General features: G+C 34.6%; 1 protein-coding gene and 1 long non-coding RNA gene across 3 annotated transcripts in view; one reads left to right on the top strand and one right to left on the bottom strand.

Annotated features, from left to right (window-relative positions):
* The window catches only part of PDGFC (platelet derived growth factor C), a 124,354-nt gene that overhangs the window by 10,626 nt on the left and 94,830 nt on the right, over positions 1-18,898 (bottom strand). The gene's annotated exons all lie outside the window — the stretch shown is intronic.
* Positions 1,285-12,575, top strand: LOC148223967 (uncharacterized). The gene is made up of 3 exons (XR_015803191.1): positions 1,285-1,919; positions 6,428-6,548; positions 11,377-12,575. It is a non-coding gene; the product is annotated as an uncharacterized LOC148223967 (long non-coding RNA).

The following is an 18,898-nucleotide window of genomic DNA, read 5'->3' as shown; positions in this document are numbered from 1 at the left end:
GATACTAATTGTTTTATAATTTAAATCTTTTGGACAGAACATCCAGGGCAGCATAAATGGTACAGTGACTGACTTTCTCAAAGTTTGTCATCTATAGGCAGAGTTTACACATGCAATAAGCTTTTACTCACAGAGTAGAAAGCAGAAATTACTTGATGCAAGAAATTAAAACAACTTCATTGATGGCACACACCTTTTAGAACAAGCATATGCTGAACTTCAGCATAACTCTGAAAAGTAACATCATAGCTGCAACTCAGAAATGCTGAAATGCTTCTTACCTGAAGCTTTCAGTCACTTTTATAGTAAGTCTATCACTCCTGTTGTAATTTAATCTATATTTCCCTAGGCAGTCCTACTTGGATTCCTCAATCCACCTGCATGCCTGACACTCATGGTGTTCTCAAGGTACTCTGTGCTGTGCTATGACATCAGTAGTCAGTGGGTGCCAGAGAGAGATGTCCTTTCACAGCAGAATGGTGGTGGGAAAGCCTCCCAGGAGGACCACTGATAATCTCTAGCTGTTTTAGTGCTCAGCATTGATGGAGATAATGACCTGATAATGAAGCAGCCATCTGTCAACTGGACATTTATTCTATAGATGACATCACCTAATTTACTCCCCAGAAATTTCTAATGTCTCCCCTAACATGTCAGCTAAAAAATAACCAACCTTTGATTTAACATATTTATTTATCTGACAGGGGAGATACAAACCAAGACCACAGACGCTTCTGCTGTCCAAATATAGTAGCTATCCAAAATATCTTTCCTAGTGGAAACCATTTTCTAGGACGGGATGTTCTCCAAGTTCTGCTATAATAAATACTAAGTGACAGTAAACACTTTTTCTGTTATAGCAAACATTCTCAACTCATACCAATGTTTTAGGTTTGAGACCACCTTTCTTATTTTTTTTCCTGAGCATGAATAATTTATGTCAAGATAGATTTGACAAATGCATCAGGTTCTCTATGGGATTCCTCTAGTAAAAAACGTGGTTTTTTTGCTACCCAGGAAACAATTTCAAATTAATTTAATAAGCATAAATATACTTAGAACTGAGATAGAGACAAACAATTGCATATTTACTGTTAGTTAAAATGATTCAGGATGAAAACCAGAGCTGAAAGCATTGAACTTATGCTCGCCTGTACAACAGCCAAGAATGACAATTGGTGAAACAGAATTTTCGTCAGGTCTGTTTATATTGTATTTCTGTACATGCACTTAGCTCTATCAAAACAAATACCACACAAAAATCCCCTAAGTTGCTTACAAACATACAAGACAGGCCAATAGGCAAAATTTAGGCAACTGTTAAATATATGGGCTTGGAGAAAAGGACAGAAATAATAGAGACTAATGTCACAAGAGTGTCCAGTCTGGAACATCACACGTAACAGTGCCCCAGAAAAAAATTAGGGAGTAAAAATGCATCTTATGTTATTCACCATGTTGTGCCCTATTAAAGGAAACAAAACTACTCCATCTAACCTCTTTCTCAAAGGGAAAATGTAGTATATTATTGTAAGTAGAGTAAGATATCAAGCCTCATTGAAACAGCAGATATGAATAAAAACTTCAACAAACAAATTTAAAATTATCTAGTTGAAGTTCAAGTCTAAAGTATTACTTAGAATGTAGCCTAACTTGAAGACTTATGATTAATTTCTTCTCACACATATTTCTTTTGTTTTTCTCAGCAAGTGTTTAGGCCAAACCTTCATAATGTAAAGCATCTGGAAGTAATATCTCCTTGCTATGCCAGCATGGTTGTGTATGTGGCTGAATAATAAACAAGAGGCAAACTTCTGAAAAAGAAGCATAGACCTGCAACAGTAAAGCCAGCACAATTGAAAGTACAGCAGCTGCTAACACAAATACAGTTTTAGATTCACTCTGGCACCAGCATACAGGTTTGTAACACAGCCTTATCAAATATGTAAAATGAGCATAAAGGCAATTCCTTGATCTCAGAAGTTCTGTGACAGTATGAATACAACCAATTTTTGTTAGATACTTATTATTGGTTTACCTGAAGAATCCAGAAGTGTATTAGACAGATACCAGGTATAAATTTGGATATGAGACTGGATGTTATAACCTCTCCTGTTTGCCACTATCCATCTGTTCTTTCCTTGCACAGTACCTGCTCTAAGGATAAACACTTGGGAGTATAACAGCACTGACCTACACTCTACACAAGATCAGCTCTCAAGCACTGTTATGACCTAAGAAAAGCCTTTATTTTGCTCCTGTTTCTCAGGATAAGAGTGCTAACACCCTAAATGTACTAACACTACCCTCTTCCAGTTAAGGGAGAGGCAAAAAATAGTAATGTTAGGTTACCGCTGCCAGGAGTAAGGAATTTCATGTTTAATAATGCAAGCACTAAGTTAAGACTGGAAAAACAAAAACAAGTGAGTCAAATACTTGGCATGACAGGACACTTACAAGAACTGAATACTATGTCTAAAATAATTACCTCCCCACAAAAGAAATCCCCACTTTTTTTTCCCTATTCTTGTATTGAAGAAAATATTGTCAAGCAGTTTCTAAGTTATGATCCATTCATCAGTTGCTACAGTTCAGAGAAACTAATAAACATCAGTGTAGTTTAATCAAACTAGAAGGAACCCTATAAAAACCTCAAAGGAGCCTAGTCTCCCCTGAAACCCAACTAGGATCAGTAATTTGAAAGTAACATATTTCTTTTAATGAAATATCCTTAGAGTTTATTTGTGGGGTTTTTTTTTGTTTTCCTGGTGGTTTTTTTGTTTGTTTGGTTTGGTTTGTTTTTTTGTTTTGTTTTCTTTTTTTTAAATTATTGCACAGGAACACTCCAAGTCCTGCTTAGATTTAAAGATATGCTTTTGAAACTTATAGTACATGCACATTCTTGTAACACACACAATAAAGAGGCTGTTTTCTTCCTTTATAATTACAGGTAACCCTCCTACTAAGCATCATTAGAGGCTATGAGAGAAAGCAGATATCCAACTCTTTCCAGTTTACCCTGAGGACACAAATTTCTCTGCATAACAATAGCTCTTTGTTTTCTCCCATAAGTACATGTAGTAATAGGTGTGAAAAGCCTCTAGAAATCCTGACCTACCTGTAAAAAACACAAGCTTTTACTTGCTTGCATCTGTGCAGTACAAAAGAGAAAGCATTTGTGAAAGTCTGTCATTTATAAAGACATCTCTGTGCAAAATTTATGTGCGCTGCTAAGAAAGTGTTAATCCTGTTCAAGTTGCAAGGCAGAAGTGAGATGATCTGTAGCTGGGCCTGTGTGCAAACACCCAAGTAGAGAAATCAAGTTCCAGGATCCCCTTATGTCTTAAGCAAAAGAATGAATTAAAAAACAAACAAACAAAACAAACCAAACAAACAAAACCACAAAAACAAACAAAAACCCAACAAAAACAAACAAACAACCAAAAAACAACAACAAAAAACCAAAACAACAACAAAAAAACCCCAAACCAAACAAAAAAAAAAAAAAAAAAAAAAAAAAACAAAAAAAAAAAACCAAAAGCCATAGAGGCAGATAAATTTAGGCTGCCAAAACAGGAATAAGGTGAGGATGTTTATTGCACATTGCACATGGCAGAGATGGAAGTCAAGAAGGCTGCCACAGCTCCCATCCACTGCAGCACATTTTTACTGCTTTAGATGAAGTTACTATCACAGCAGCAAGAATGGTTGTATGAGAGACACATCACCCTGGGACTGCTGAGCAGGTAGGTCTGGTGAAATAAGCTTCAGTGGCACTGAATTAAACATCCCTCTCTTTCAGCTGGCCTCGTTTCAGGGATGCAACTTCTGCCAGTCAAATGACACCCATATAGAGGGGTACCAGCCCTCCTCAGTTTAATGCTTCTATGAATGACAACCAGACTGCAGGACAACAGCACCCTTCTCTCCTGGGCCTCCAGCTCTCTGCCTTCATAGGCTCCCTAAATTTTCTGTTCCTATAATGTGCTACAACCTCTTATCAAAAGCTTGTTCAGGCTCTCTTCATGTACGTGCAGGGTTTTCCTTTTATCTCATAAAGGAATCTCATTTGCTGAATATCCATACATACCCTTGGATCAATTTACATCTTAAAGCCAGAGATGGCTTTCCAAACTCCACATCCATATTTTTGTTACTGCAGTTTGAGGATTGCTTTCTGAGTAGTGCATAATCTCTACTCTCTAGAACCACCAACAGGAGAAACATCACAGCGATCACAAGCAAAAATGAACATATTTGTGCCTTTCTGGGTTTGCCTGTCACAGGTGGGAATAAAAGAATAAAGACTTGTAAAACCAGCATTGGATAACAGTCTTATAGCTTAACTAACAGCATAACATTTCCTCAGGCTAAACTTTTGATATAAATTTTTTTTTAAAATGTTTAAATATTCCCCTAAATAGAGTTTCTGTGCAGTTCACAGAGAAGGCCTGGAATTCAAATTGCGCTGGAAACAAATGCAAGATGCTCCCAAGGAAGCTAGCAGCATGAAAATAGCACAGGATGTCACTAATCATCAATGTTCCTCTGGCAAATTGCAGCTTTTTGCTTGAACTCTATGCACTCTAACACATTTTCAAATAGACAGGTGTGAGAGATGCTCTATGAAGATAGAGCTGACACATATAGAGCTAGTTCATTAACTCTCAGAGGATGCATCAATAGCAATAGCTATTAGCTAATAGAAGATATTTTCAAAAAACTTTAGTGATTGGTCAGTTATCATAAATATTTATAATCATGTATGTGTACATAAATAGTTGTGTTTATGTATGCATAAAGTACAGAGATTTTTTTCTGTGATCACACGTATCAGTAATAAATCACACTAATTCATTTTAAAGGCAAAAAGAAGAAAACTGATGCTCAGCATCAATACACAATCGCCATAATTTTAGAGGTTTTCATTCCTAGGGAATACAGACAAAACTATCTTTCTTGGATGCAGTTGCATGCTATTGATTTTTACATCTGGTAAGTCTCATTGAAACAGCATGTGCTACTCCACGAGTATTTCATAAGCACTACAAAATTACCTGCCTCTCCTTTACTGGAAGTATTTGTGTTTTTACAAAATGACTCAGTGATTCTTTTATTCTTTTGGGTGCCTTTCATTCACTGATTTATTCTTTCAGCTAATTTAGGAGAGAAGGATTGTATAAACAACTCTGCTTGAAAGCTGAGTTGCCAGAACCTTTGGCAACTGCAGAGATCTCAAATCATGAAGCATATAACCCCTGCAAGCCCTGGTGCAGATTCAATCAGATTCTTGCACTGGAAGTCAAATTCGGACACCTTTTTTCTACATTTCTAATGGGTTTTTAATTGTATTTGCTTGCCTTAGGAATTTGTGGACATGGTAGTGAATAGGATTCTAGATAGAAGATTCAAAGAAATGTAAGACCTTTCACGACTTGGGCACATTTTGACTCAGTAGGCAAAGACCCAGCCTTACTATTCTGAAGGCAGGACCTGATGAAGCTGAAATTCACTGAGTTGAACAGGAAGCATTTAAAAGCAAACACTTAGCCTGTGATAATAATATAGAAAAAGTTATGGCATAAATTATCTCCAAGACAAGAAACTTCAAAGTAGAATCAGTATGTCAGTTTTAATCTTGAGTTACTTCCTTGAAATACCTTTTTTTATCATTTTCAAATTACTGTAGATATACAAGCTAATTTTAGGTTTATTATCCCAGAGTCTGGATTCCTATTAAGTACACTTGTGGCAGAGTAACATTTAAACCGTAACTACTTCCAAAATCTTATTTTTTATACATTTCTATCTTTTTTTATACATTTCTCTCTTCTAAATGAGACTCTAAAACTAAATTTAGGGTGAGCTCTCCCCAAACCATATAACTATAAACATATATATATAAGAAAAGGTCTATCTTTTGTATCCTAATAACTGTTGCTAAATATTTTGATTTCTGAACTTCAGAGTAACTTTCATTATAACGTTATTAAACCAAATTTATGAAATTATCTGTCTGTTCCTGTTTCATGCGTGAGCATGGGAAGACTATAATTGCAACTTTAAAAAGCTATAACCCAGTAGATAATGCTGTGTCTTGTACAATTTAAATGTATAATAAAAATATTTAGTCTAATTCAGACCATACAATCTATATATACATTTTAAAAGGTATGAAATGTATTTGTGTGTTTATATAGACAAAGTCCCTGCTGAAAATGACTGAAAGTAGGCTGTGTATAGGCCAAATGAAGCAGCAAAATAATTTATTGAAGTACAGTTTCTCTCATCACAATCTCACAAAATCTTTCTTTAGAGAAAGAGCTTATCATGTGCTTGCAGCAAGATGCTAAAACAGGCAAATCCCCCAACGTCTAAGAAATCATAACTTTCATGCCTGATAGCATTTTCTTTTTTATATTCACAGGACTATCCTAAGCAAATTAGCAGCTGCAGTGAATCCTTACAATGTGTGGAACGTGTGAGGGAACGTGCAGGACAGGTGGTCAACTATTCACACCTCATGGGACTGCTGCATATTGCTGCAGGTTAAGTTTTGGAAATACATGATATTTTCCTAAGTAGTAACTCTGTTCTCCCTGTCTTAGTGCCTTCCTTCCAACTCTGCCTTATTAACTACTCATCACAGTATTTAAAGATATTTAAAGTTTATTCCCTGTTTAATCTAGCTCATTAAGAGGCCATTGCAGGCCAGAACTCAATATAGATTACTTGCTGACTTTTCCAAAAAATGTGATATTTTCTCCTCATACTGCTCTCACTGAGGAGTTAAAGTAGAACTCTACAAAGACCCTTCTAAAACTACATCAATATTTCAGTGCTTGATGACTTTCTGAATATATCCACAATTACCTTTGTATGTTTCTACCCTAAGGTCTTAAGATAGCTTAGTTTTTGTTTTGTGCTTGAACTGTCCTTCTGATTGAAGTGGTAGGGTATTCAGTGACTGTTTTAAATAGTAGTGACATCACTTTGCACTAAAATATTCATTCATAGGCATTCAAATGCATGAGTTGAGCTAAATAAGAAGTGTTTTTTCAAATGCTGCTATAAATAAATCCTTCATCTTCATTTTGTGAATATAAAGTTAAATGTAATTTTCTAGGTTGTCTTATTTTGATGAATGTTGTATTATAGCTGCAATCTCCTTCTAGAAGGGAAATTTTATATATCAAATACTGGGAGCAAGAAAGAGAATATCTCTTCTTATATATTTTTTTACAGTTGATATTTATTGTACAGACACTCTGGCGCCAAGATTTAGCTCAACTTTAGCAGAATAGGATTCCACCACAGCTTAGCTTCTTTCCCTGAAACTCTGATACCATGCAAGTCCAGTACACATACCTGAAGGCTGAATTGTGGAACACCTTTTACTTCAGTCAGGAGAACAGGATAACCTGAATTTTGCTTACGATATGAAATTATCATCAAAAAGGAAGAATAACATTGTAGTTGAACTGACAGCAAATTAAATGCCCAGATGAATCCATGCATAAAGAGATTCCTGCAATCAGATGGCAGTGGGCATGTAGATGCAGTCTTATGAAAGTTTGCTCAGATCTTATTGCAAATAGGTTACTGTGACTACTACTGTGACTACTAATCACTACATTTATAGACACACCTGAAATTCAAGCAGAAAAAGGTTGTGTCTGCTATATTTATGATTTACAGAAGCCTTTTTAAAATTTTCTCTATGCAAAACTCTAGTTCTAGTTGACTGACAGTAGCTGACAAAGAATAAACAGTAAACTTAAGTGCAGCTGTTCTGAATAGAAAAAAAGTTTTGTACATTCTTCTATGACAGGGGATATGGCTAGTGATAGCTAGAGGACACCATGACTGCACTCCTTTTTTAAAATTACTTGTTTTACTCAAAACACATATAACAGCTTAATCAAATTAAACAACAGTAAGTGTTTGGAGCCAGTGAATGAACTGCTTTTTAAGTTCCCTCTAGGAATTTCCCCACTGGGAATGGATAGCTGTTCTTAAGAAAATGTTTACTTATCTCACTATGTTCACAGGAGGTTCATCAAACATTAAACACTAAGAATGACTGTTTGTTACAACTGGAAAGTATTTGTGAAGAACAATGAAAATTACTTCTACAGTGAACACTAATTTGATCCTTCAGTATACATGTTAAATTGCATTCCACAACAGCTTTCTGTTCATTTCATATCACAATAAAATGAACACACCCAACATTCCTGTACAGCAGACATTGCAAATCAGAGCTTGTCCTGCCTTGAAGGTAAAAAGTCCTTGAACAAAGCATTACTTTGCAGGGAAAGAACCTCATCTATGTCCTAATATATCCATTCTTAGTGTCATCACACATTTCATGCTACTTCATTATACTTTGATATATATTATGCACACAAGTAATGTGATTGCACAACAAATAAAAGTCAAAATTAATTGTAAAAGTATGCTTAGTAAGAGAAATTTAAGAAAAAGTATTTTGAAATCCCTTGCATTTAGGAGTAAAATATTAAAAGCATAAATACAAAATCATAAACAGAGTCTGAAGCAGAATAAACAGTGTTACAGAGGAGATGAAGACCTGAATAAGATATAATGGGATCCTGTTTGAAAAAAACAAATCTCATTCAGACATTTTCAGAACATCATAAAAACAAATACTGAGCTGTTAGAGAAGTCTCAGCTGAAATACAGTGTTAAGATTTATCTCCAGCACTTGTGAGATACAGGCAGAGAGAAACAGGATATTCACATGAAAGAGCAAGATGAAAACAAAATAATGAGCCATGATAAAAGATTAAGTGATACAACTTTCTTTCATCTCAGCAAGACCAGGCTGACAGGAGATAACAAACATGCAAAAGAGCATCAGATGATCAGCTGGTCCCTAGTCCATCAGTGACAAGAATTATTTATGTTAAGTGCTTGGAAAAAGTTTTATACAATGTAAAAGTGTGCAACGGATGACACAGGGAATCTCTGAAATCTTCATCCCTGGACTTCAGGAATGGCACTAGAATCTACCAAGAATGAGCTTAGAGTATCTACTCCCTGCTTAGAGCAGGACAATTGCTGAGAATAGGTACAGTCCCTCTGAGTTCCCTTCCAGCCTTGCATCTCTATTATTGTATTGCAAAGCATCTGCCTGGAACATTGATCTTTCTAGAAGATCTGTAAAATTATGCTGAGTGACTTGCTGAATTTTAGAAACAAATTAATTCTAAATAATTTTAAAATCTGTTTTGGCTAACTATGCCAGAAGCTCTTTTGGATACATAACCAAACACCTTTTTCCTCAGTAACTCTCTGTCCATTTGTACATTTTAACCCTTTGGATTTAGTAAACTAATGGTACATATAAAAAGAAATAACTGCATGCTGGTATACCTAAATATAGAATATCTGGTAGAAAAATACTTTTTTTTTTTTTTAGTTGAATGACAAACCACAAGCCCTTAACTAAAATGAGAATGAAACTACTCCAATTTTGGCCTTTAATTTAGCAACTTTCTCTTGAAGAAAATTAGGGAGTTATAGGTTTTTTATTAAAAGTTGGTTCCTTGGGAGTAGCAGAAGTTCCTTTGGAAGTGTTATTTACAATGTCTTTGAAACCTCAAAATAGTATGTAATATAACACACTTGAGAAGATGGTTTTAGTATCAGCTATAAAATAAAAGTAGATGCATTTCTGCAATGCTCTACTTTTCCAAAGCTATTTAAAATTAATCCTTCAAAGATGGTTTGAAAGCAGACTGCTTAATTTTATTTCTAATTGTCTCCCATGAAATTTATTGCTGCTTACAGCATGAGAAAATCCATTAAAATAGAATAGGTTGAATTTTAAGGCACCACTGTAAACAACTGCCTTGGCCTGATTCTTGGTATTATTAAAAATGAAATAAATCTTTGAAACAGTCTAATTACTTTTACTATAATGAATAAATATACATTTTATTTTGTACATGCAATTTCTTTTCAGCCCTTTCCTTGACGAAAAAAGAAGAAAAGAAGGAAAGACAGCATCTGCCAAGTAATAAACCCATAGTATAAACAAATCCAATATTTTGTAGAGAAAATACCATTCTCCTGAGGATTGCTACTTAATCAGTTTTCTTACATTAAGCCCGATATCTTCAGTTATAACAATGTTGTTGCCCACAGATGTGTCCAAACTGTCTCTAATTAATCTGATGGTCAACTAGATCAAGTGTCTTGATATAGATAGATAGACAGATAGATAGATAGATAGATAGATAGATAGATAGATAATGATATTCATATGGGCTTGCTAATATAGTATGGGTAGTCCTTTTATCAGAAATGATGTAAAATTATGCTGCTTTATGTCCTCAACCAGGCCATTAATCTTACTTGTAACATTTCAAACTAGTCTATTCAGGCATAGATTGTGGCCCCAATCCTACCACCAGACTGTTTCTAGCAGTCACACTGGTTTAAAGGGATGTCCCATGTGCACAGACCTTCATCTGGTGTCCTCCTTTCACACTACTGTGGTTTTGCACGTTCACTGTGCAGGAAAGCTATGGAGTCAAAACACCAGCACAAGAAAGGAAGGGCTGCACACTAGCACTGCACTAATCATAACACATTTACAAACTGCTGCTATCCGCTATGCCTTACTGTCACTTTTGAAAGAGGCTAAGGCTTTCTTCAATTTGGTATTTCAAAAGCATAATTTTACAAGGGTTGCAAAGCCTTTTAAAGAGGTACCTCTCATTCTATTCCATTCATGTATCCTTTTTTATTAATTTGAAAAATTAATATTTATGCTCTGAAACATACTTTTCTACTTGTATATATACTTAAAATATCCCTGTGTCTCTTATTTTCCCATTCACTGATTCAGCAACACTGTCAGTTCCTGATGATTTAATGTAGAATATATGGAGCTAATTACAGAACACAAGACATCAAAAACTGTGGTTTTCTAAGCTTTAATTAATTGTGGTTTCTATTCACTGCAATCTAGGAAGTGGTTAGATGTAGGGCTTATTATCAGTTTAAGTAAAAAGCCAAAGTGTCAGGTACTGGTAGCACCTGAATTCTCCAGAGCATAAGAAATATGACTTTCTGTGAACTGTAATGTGGGGTTCAACAGAGAGAAAACAAAGTTTTTTGTTGCCTTAGCCTACTGGACTGAAAGACACTGGCTAACCACAAGTTTATCTTTTGACCAAGTCAGAAAATCTACTTCACAGCCATGATATTGAAAATGCTCTTTTGCATCCACAACAAAGCACTACCTCAGAAATAAGCCAAATAAGATAATTTAAGATGATATAAAAAGGCATTATTTACAAGCAACAATTGCTGAATATATATATTGTGGTATGGTTTTTCCAGGGCACAATGGACAGACACTGCAAGAAGAGGGAAAAAAAAAAAAGAGTGGGGCAGATGAGATGGAAGTGACATTGCAAGGAAAACACCAGTCAAGAACATTCACTGAAGAGATCTGCATGACTAATTCTGGTCACATTTCTCCCACCTGCCCTACACAGAGAAGCCCCATGAGATAATCTGTTTATTTAAATAAAAATACATTCTGAATGTTATCAATACTAAAAATGAAACATAATTGAGATGTTCTGCATGAGTTACACTTAGGAAGCAATGTTAAACAAGTTGGGCAAAGTTACTGTGGTGACTGCCACGTTTTGCTAAAGAAGACTCAGTCTTGTATTTGGAGAAAATATTTTCTGTTTTTTGTAAATGTTTATACATTTGAGATACCTAATTGCCAAGAAGATAGCATTATCATGTTCTTAGCCTTCTTTCATTATTTACTCTTTAATTGGAAGCCACTTTGCATCTTTTATCTGTGCAGTCCCAGTGGACAAACAAGGATTTGAATGAACAAATTAGTATGCATGAGCGCTAACCACTTGGGGAATGGGAGGGAAGACAAATTGTAATTTCAATTACATCACCATAAACTTCATGTAAATTGCCTGAATTTATATGAACATAAATTCCCTTTGTAAGGTTATATTTCAGTTAAGAAGTCAGAAGAGGACATTTTGCTATTTAACAATTCAGGTTATATTCTCTTCTCAAAGAATATATTAGTATTTGATATGGGTTACCTTAGCAACTATTATGTTGTCAAAGAGAATTCTGAGAAACTAGGATGTTTTAGTAAGCAACTAAAACATTGTCAACTCTTTTCTTTTTTATCTCCTACAATTCAAATTCTTCCACAGAAAATTAAACCAATTTTTTTGGGATAACCACTGACTGTAATCTCAGAATGAGAGCATCAATACTGTCTTTAACCTGATTAGCATCAAAGTTTAATTCCTCCAAGCAATCTCTACCTCATTACTGAATCTGGTCCATCATGTATAATTCACTTAATTAGGAGATTAGAGGAATATGTAGATGCTGGGCAGAATATTATTCTCAGTCTAATAAATACATCCAGGGAAACAATTATGTGTCGATTAATTAATTTATTAATATATTTTCAAAAATTTAAAAACCATACAAATCTATTTAGGATTGAATAATGTGACCATTATTGTGAAGGTATGGTCATTGTTTTTCAGACTCACAATACCTAATAGTTCCTGTTGAAGGCAATGGGAAATGTTTAAAAATATGTCACCACTAACACTGTAAATGACAAAAGAACTAAAATAAAAAAATTCCAAATATTTCAAGCCTATAAATTGGAAAGATATGATTATTATTGAAATTTCAGTGGTGTTGTATATGAATACAAATAACATTAAAATTGCATGCAATAATAAATTCAAGTTGGTGCATTGTTAAAATACCTTTAAAATATAATTATTCACCTGATAAAGCCCACAAGAACACCATTTGTAAACAAAATGACCTAACCATGATGATTTGGCACTATAGTAATTGCCAGTTATCACTCCTTGGGTAACTTGACTTTTATTTTCTCTTTCCCCTCTGAACCTCAATACTTGGCAGAAACAAACTGCCATCCTTTTCCTGCAGAAAGAAAAATAGTGGAAATTGTCACTCTGCAAGAGTCTAGCCTATGGCAGACTGTAACTGGGGACAGAACACTGCATGACAAAGTCAGAGCAGGGTATAAAAGACATAAACTGAAAACTTCACACACTGTACCCTATGCAAGATGTGTTGCTTCCTAGTGTTCTTGGGGGATTTTCTAATTGCTTGATTATTAATTTTCTAATTCCTCAATTAGGAGATTACAATTAGTAAGTTTTTAACTAAGGACAATGGAGAAGTCTTTCAAAAGTAATTGTACTGTCATAACTTATTAGGAAATCAAGTTTAGAGAAAAATTAAGAAAGTAATGGTGCTAGTAAAATCACTTTTCTCTGGTTTCAGATTTTCATGCTGACTACACCTTAATATTTTGTTACTCTTTCAAATATGCACCACAAAATTTAGATCAGTTCTATATATGAAGTATCATTAGCATTTTTGTATAGCACTAGTTTAGTAAATTGTGGCTTTTTATTACTTGTTTAATGATGCTCCTTAGATGGGCAAAAGTGTTTTAAAATTATCAACAACTTTTTTGAAATGGCCTGCACAGAAAAGTTGGTCCTTTTCACCAGGACTTTTAATGGATTGATTTTCCAAATTCCTCTGTAATTTGTAAGTTTCAGGTGATGAAATATCAAACTTTATAATGGAAATTTTAAGATTTTCTTTTTCCTCTTTAACAGCAAATCTCTTTTCCAATTTAAAGAATTGAAAAACTTTCCGAAATTTTTTAGTTGTATTTGTACTGTTAACTTGACCATTTATCTTAGATTTTTGGTGAAAATCTGAGCTGTACTCAGAAGTTTTTATAGTTTCAAAACACTCTTTTGAACCTTAATTCCACATTAATTTTGCATAAAGATATACTACTATTTTAGGCACCTAATTGCAAAGGGCTTTTTCCTACATGAAAGGTGCCTATGAGTCTCTTAAGCAGAAAGGCAATTAAATAAAGTAAATACGGTATTTAAAGTTATATATATTGACAGAGTGCAAACAGGAGGAGATCAATGACAGAATTTATTTAAACTAAAAGACAAGAATTCCAAACCAAAAAGGCATTACACAGATGACTAAAGAAGAGGAAGTATTTTATTATTAACTTTTGATTACCCAGAACATGTCACATTGAAAAGCCCAAAGCAAATAGGCACACACAAATTGGAAGAGTTTAGCAGATCAGAATGATTTTAGTAGATAAGCAAGGGCAACCCTATTAACAGCTTACATATTAAAAGCTTACATATATGTGGCTCACTGTCCTTCCAGATAGAAAGTTTAAAATTATTTGGCATTTGATCCTTTCCTCTCAAGAAATACAGATGATGACTGAGAGGGTTTGATAATTTGGCTCAACTAAGTTATCTTACTCTCCTTGGCTACCTAGTCATTTTGGTTCTGTCATTCAGCAGGGAAGTTCAGGGTTGGTTGCATAGTTAACAAAAATTTATTTCCAAATATATTTTAAATCTTAGGGGTTTTCAAGTTTCAGAGACAGTGCCCTTTTAAATGCTTACATGCAGACATAGTAAGAAAAATAGTGAAAATAAAACACTTGAAAATTCAAAATCAGGAATTGCATTTACTATGCCAACTGCTCACTAAACTATTAAGATACTGATTTCTAACAAAATTTCTTTAGCACAGCATCTGTCTTTCTAAAAATGGTCATGATTTTTAAGGGGTGCTTGTCATACTGTTAGAAGAATATTTAGAATAAGAGATGTCTACTGACAAACTCTGTAGCTAACTGCCACCAAAAGACACCAGAGCTAGATACTGAACAATAAATCACTGTCTTGATTTAATTATCTACACCACTACACTGAAAATCCCCTATCCTCCTAACACACACAGATGAGACCAAGAACTGCTGTAAGGGATGTCAGGGTAGAGTTATTACAGAGCTCCCCAAGAAACCCTTTCACAGCTGAAAGGGAAAGGCTATTAGAATTCACCAACCACCACAGGGCCTGTAGGATTATATGCAGAATTTCTTGGAAAGGCTGTGTCATCTGCTTTTACACCTCCACCTTTCAAGTGCCTTTAAACTGGGTCTTTCATGCATTAAAGCATACCTTTCAATATGAAGACCAGCATTCTATTTCTCCTTGTAAATAATGGTTACTATTTTTTTCCTGTGATTTATTGCTCAGCTCAAAAGCAGAGTGAAATTATTAGTCAAGCCTCTGGAAAGGTCTTTGGTCAAAAAAATTGCCTTCCATTTCCACGTGCACGGTTTTTAAAATTTATTTTTATTTTTAAACAATTACTGTTCTTCAACATCAGCCAGCTAGGAGCAAACATGGAAGCAGCCTTCCTGAATTCCTTGTCTACTACCCTAGCCTGAGATAATTGCAAGAACAGATGTGACAGCTTTGTGATTTTCTAGACTTTCCCATGAAAACAAAACTTAAAGCTTTTCAACAACAATCCTGGCTTCTTCAGCCAAACTTTTCATCATCATAATTAAAAAGGTTTTAAGCAGTTACAGAAGCTAACAAATGACAGCTCATAATCCCCATCTGTAACACCAGAGGCCAGGTACTGCAAACACTAGACAGGTGCAAATTTTGGTATTCCCATAGTGCTTATTATCTACCCCTTTTTAAGAAACAAAAGAATTTGTCTTAACACCACTACCAATATCCCACATTAATCTTCCCACAAGCAAACTCTTACCCTGAAGCTAGTATACAGCGTTATTACTCTGTCAAGAATTTTTTTCCTGAATTTAAACAGGTGCTTCTACCAACCTGTGGAGCTCATTTCATTTCTGCTTTTGCCTTTTCCTACCAGAATCATAGTAAGAAAATTTAGCACAATACACATTGCTCTGCTTAGTTGCTGCCTGTTTTGCTGGGGTGAGGCAACGGATAGGATTGTGGCATGACTAAGACACTAGTAATGAATAGAGACAGAGCAGGGATGCACATAAGTGGCATAAATGAAAACTATGGTGGTGCCTGAAACCTAGTATCAAATGTACATTTGCTTACCCTTTTTTCAGTTAGAAACCATGTCAGACACAACGTCTCAGTATTTGAAATAAAAAAATCAGGACTGTGCCAGTTACACAGGGGATTACTTTGAGAATGGGAGAGAATCACTTTGCTTTGGAATTTGTAGAGAAGCCATCAGCATGCTTTCTCAAAAATGTTGATCCTGAAAATCGGAGAAGGGAAAACCAACTAGACGATACTATAGTACTTAAAGTATAAAAAATATGGGTTGCTAAAAAAACTTTGGAGAAGAGGAAGGTGTTGATGTTGTTTAAGTTTTTTGCTTGGGTTTTTTTGTGGGATGTTTGTGTGTGGACATTTTGTTGCCTTTTTTTGTTCAGTTGGGTTTTCTGGGGGGGAGGATAGTTTGGGTTTTTTAAACCAAACATATCAAGTGAAAACTAGCTCATAAAATGTTTAGTAAAGGATTAAATAAAAAAATTACAAATAATTGATACACTGCATTCTTTAGGATAGATATGACCAATTAGATTGGACAAATAAATTTGAACCATGACTACAGAATAATCTTGAAAGACTAAAGGAACATTTGAACATTATTGTAAAATTTTTATGTTGAAGTAGCATCCAAAGCTCCAATTATATGACATCCCTGAGTTTATAGCTGAAGAGTGACATTTTTTTTACATACAGATTGCTCTTAAGTCACAGCCTTGCTTGAAGTTTTTTTTTTTTTTTGTTTGAGGACCCTCATAGAAAACTTTCAAATTTTTGAAAACAGCAGAGCACACAACATTAAAATTTACACTAGAACACTACAAACAAGTAAATGATAGACCAGGTAAAATTCATTTCCAAGTTAAATATGCACACATAAACTTCTCTACTGAAATGCTATGAGACACTAATAAAGTTTTCAAATACTAAAAAAGAATCCCTGACAATATAAATACTCATTACTAAATGGAAATTTAGCAAATGCCTTTGGGTAACTTACAGAAAATGAAGAAAAGAGATTGTCACATGTATTTGACATACTTTTCCAAAATATTTTCTAACCATGTTCACTTTTTAGGGTTTTTAATTGTTTCCACTGAATCATTCTATCGTCTGCTTTCATGTGGGAGGAGAGGGTTAATATGTGATCAAACACATTATTTGGGATGAAGAGCAGTAAAGGGTATCCTTGACAGCTGCATTACCCCATCTCTTGGTTATGGTAATAATTTCTGCTTGAAATAAGTCGGCACAGAGTGACCTAACTTGGACATAATGCTCTGGAGAACTAAAAGGAGAGTAGTTTTCATGAGCTCTTGTCCATGTCATTTGTTGTGATTGCCCCTCAATACATTTTTTCAAAAAAATGCCCCAGAACTCAAAAATTAAAGTTTTAAGACTCATATTAATGTTCCATTAAAAAATAAAAGCATTTTGCTACTCGTTGAACAGTCCTGAACTTTTCAAGAAGAAAACTTGTACAGAACTTGATGTAAAGAAAAAAACACCAAAGCATGACATTTGTGGTAATGCAATTGCATTTAATTTTGAAATTACTGCTACTTATTTAGAAATAAGAAAATAAGCTGAATTTTTATCTCTTGCCTCAGTGGTATGGGATGTGATATTCAATAAACTTCCCAAATCAATGAATTTAAATCTTAGGCAAATATATGATAAATTTGCAAAAATGTTTAATCCAAGGAAATGGAATTGGTTTTTTTCCTACAGACAATGAAACAATTTGTGATTCTTTTGAACCTGAGCCTCTGCAAGACTAACATCACAGAAAAATATGAAATAAATGGTTTATACTACATGTACTACATGAGAAAATGTATTCAGATTTTGGCCAAAGGGAAGGGAACTTTGTCCTTCAAAGTGCAAAACTTGCTATCAGATATGTATGCTCATTCCTTTTAAGAACTAAATGACAACACCAAAATGGTTCCAAATATCACTCTTCCTTTTAGAGTCTCAGAAAATCCTCACTGACACCTCAGGTTGTGGAGGTTAAGGATACACTTCTATGGACTTCTGTGCAGGTCCATAATCTTGCTGGATTCTTGTCTAACCTTGTCTCTCTGCTAGTCTGCTTCACACACACATCTTTAAACATTTCATGATGTCAGTGGGACAGAATGAGATATGGTCACAGGGAAAAAAAGCATTATGATTTAATTAGAAAGTACACTTCAGAGGTTCTTTTCCCTCAAAGGCTTTTTTCCCCACCACTCATTTTAGTCCCATGGATAATAGTCACTCTCAGTTTGCACTTTTTGCAAATTTTTTATAAACTGAAGCATTTCATTCCTATCTATGCATTTTGGGGTAATATTTAACGTCTCATCTAAGAAATTATCTCATCTAAGACATTAAGCAAGAATTTAATGCAAAATGGAATCTCCAAGGAAAGAATTAGTTCCAAAACATCTTTGATTTACAATTAATTTTTGCCACACAAAAGAAAATTAATACATGGAATTTGCACATTGGAGCCTTTTTAGTAGCCTGGTCAATTATCTAGACTAAGGTTTCACTGTACCTAATCAGTGGAAACTGAACACAGAGGTTTTGTTTTAGAGTCTTTCTCACAACATGAAGGGTTTTCACAGCTTTTTTTCATTTCACGTAGCATCCCAAAGTGCTACATAACATTCATCCGCTCTTCTGATTCTTCATACCACCTTGGCTAAAAAAATCCTGAAATAATTTTATTTCTAAAACCTTTTGACCACTTCTAAAGAGAGTGCAGAAAAAAACTTGTTTAGGAGACCAATAATGTTCTTTATGATGTTTCGGGATGGATTTCCAGTTATTGCAGACACAGTTAAGCATCTCTTGGGCTTCAGCACAAACACATTAGAAACACACCCGATTGCTGTGAAATCTATAGACTTGGGAGAGGAAGCAAA

Source organism: Sturnus vulgaris, chromosome 4 (assembly GCF_052056855.1).
Source record: "Sturnus vulgaris isolate bStuVul1 chromosome 4, bStuVul1.hap1, whole genome shotgun sequence".
In the NCBI taxonomy this organism is placed as follows: domain Eukaryota; kingdom Metazoa; phylum Chordata; class Aves; order Passeriformes; family Sturnidae; genus Sturnus; species Sturnus vulgaris.
Note: the sequence above shows the minus strand (reverse complement) of the source record. Positions and strands in the feature narration are given on the sequence as shown.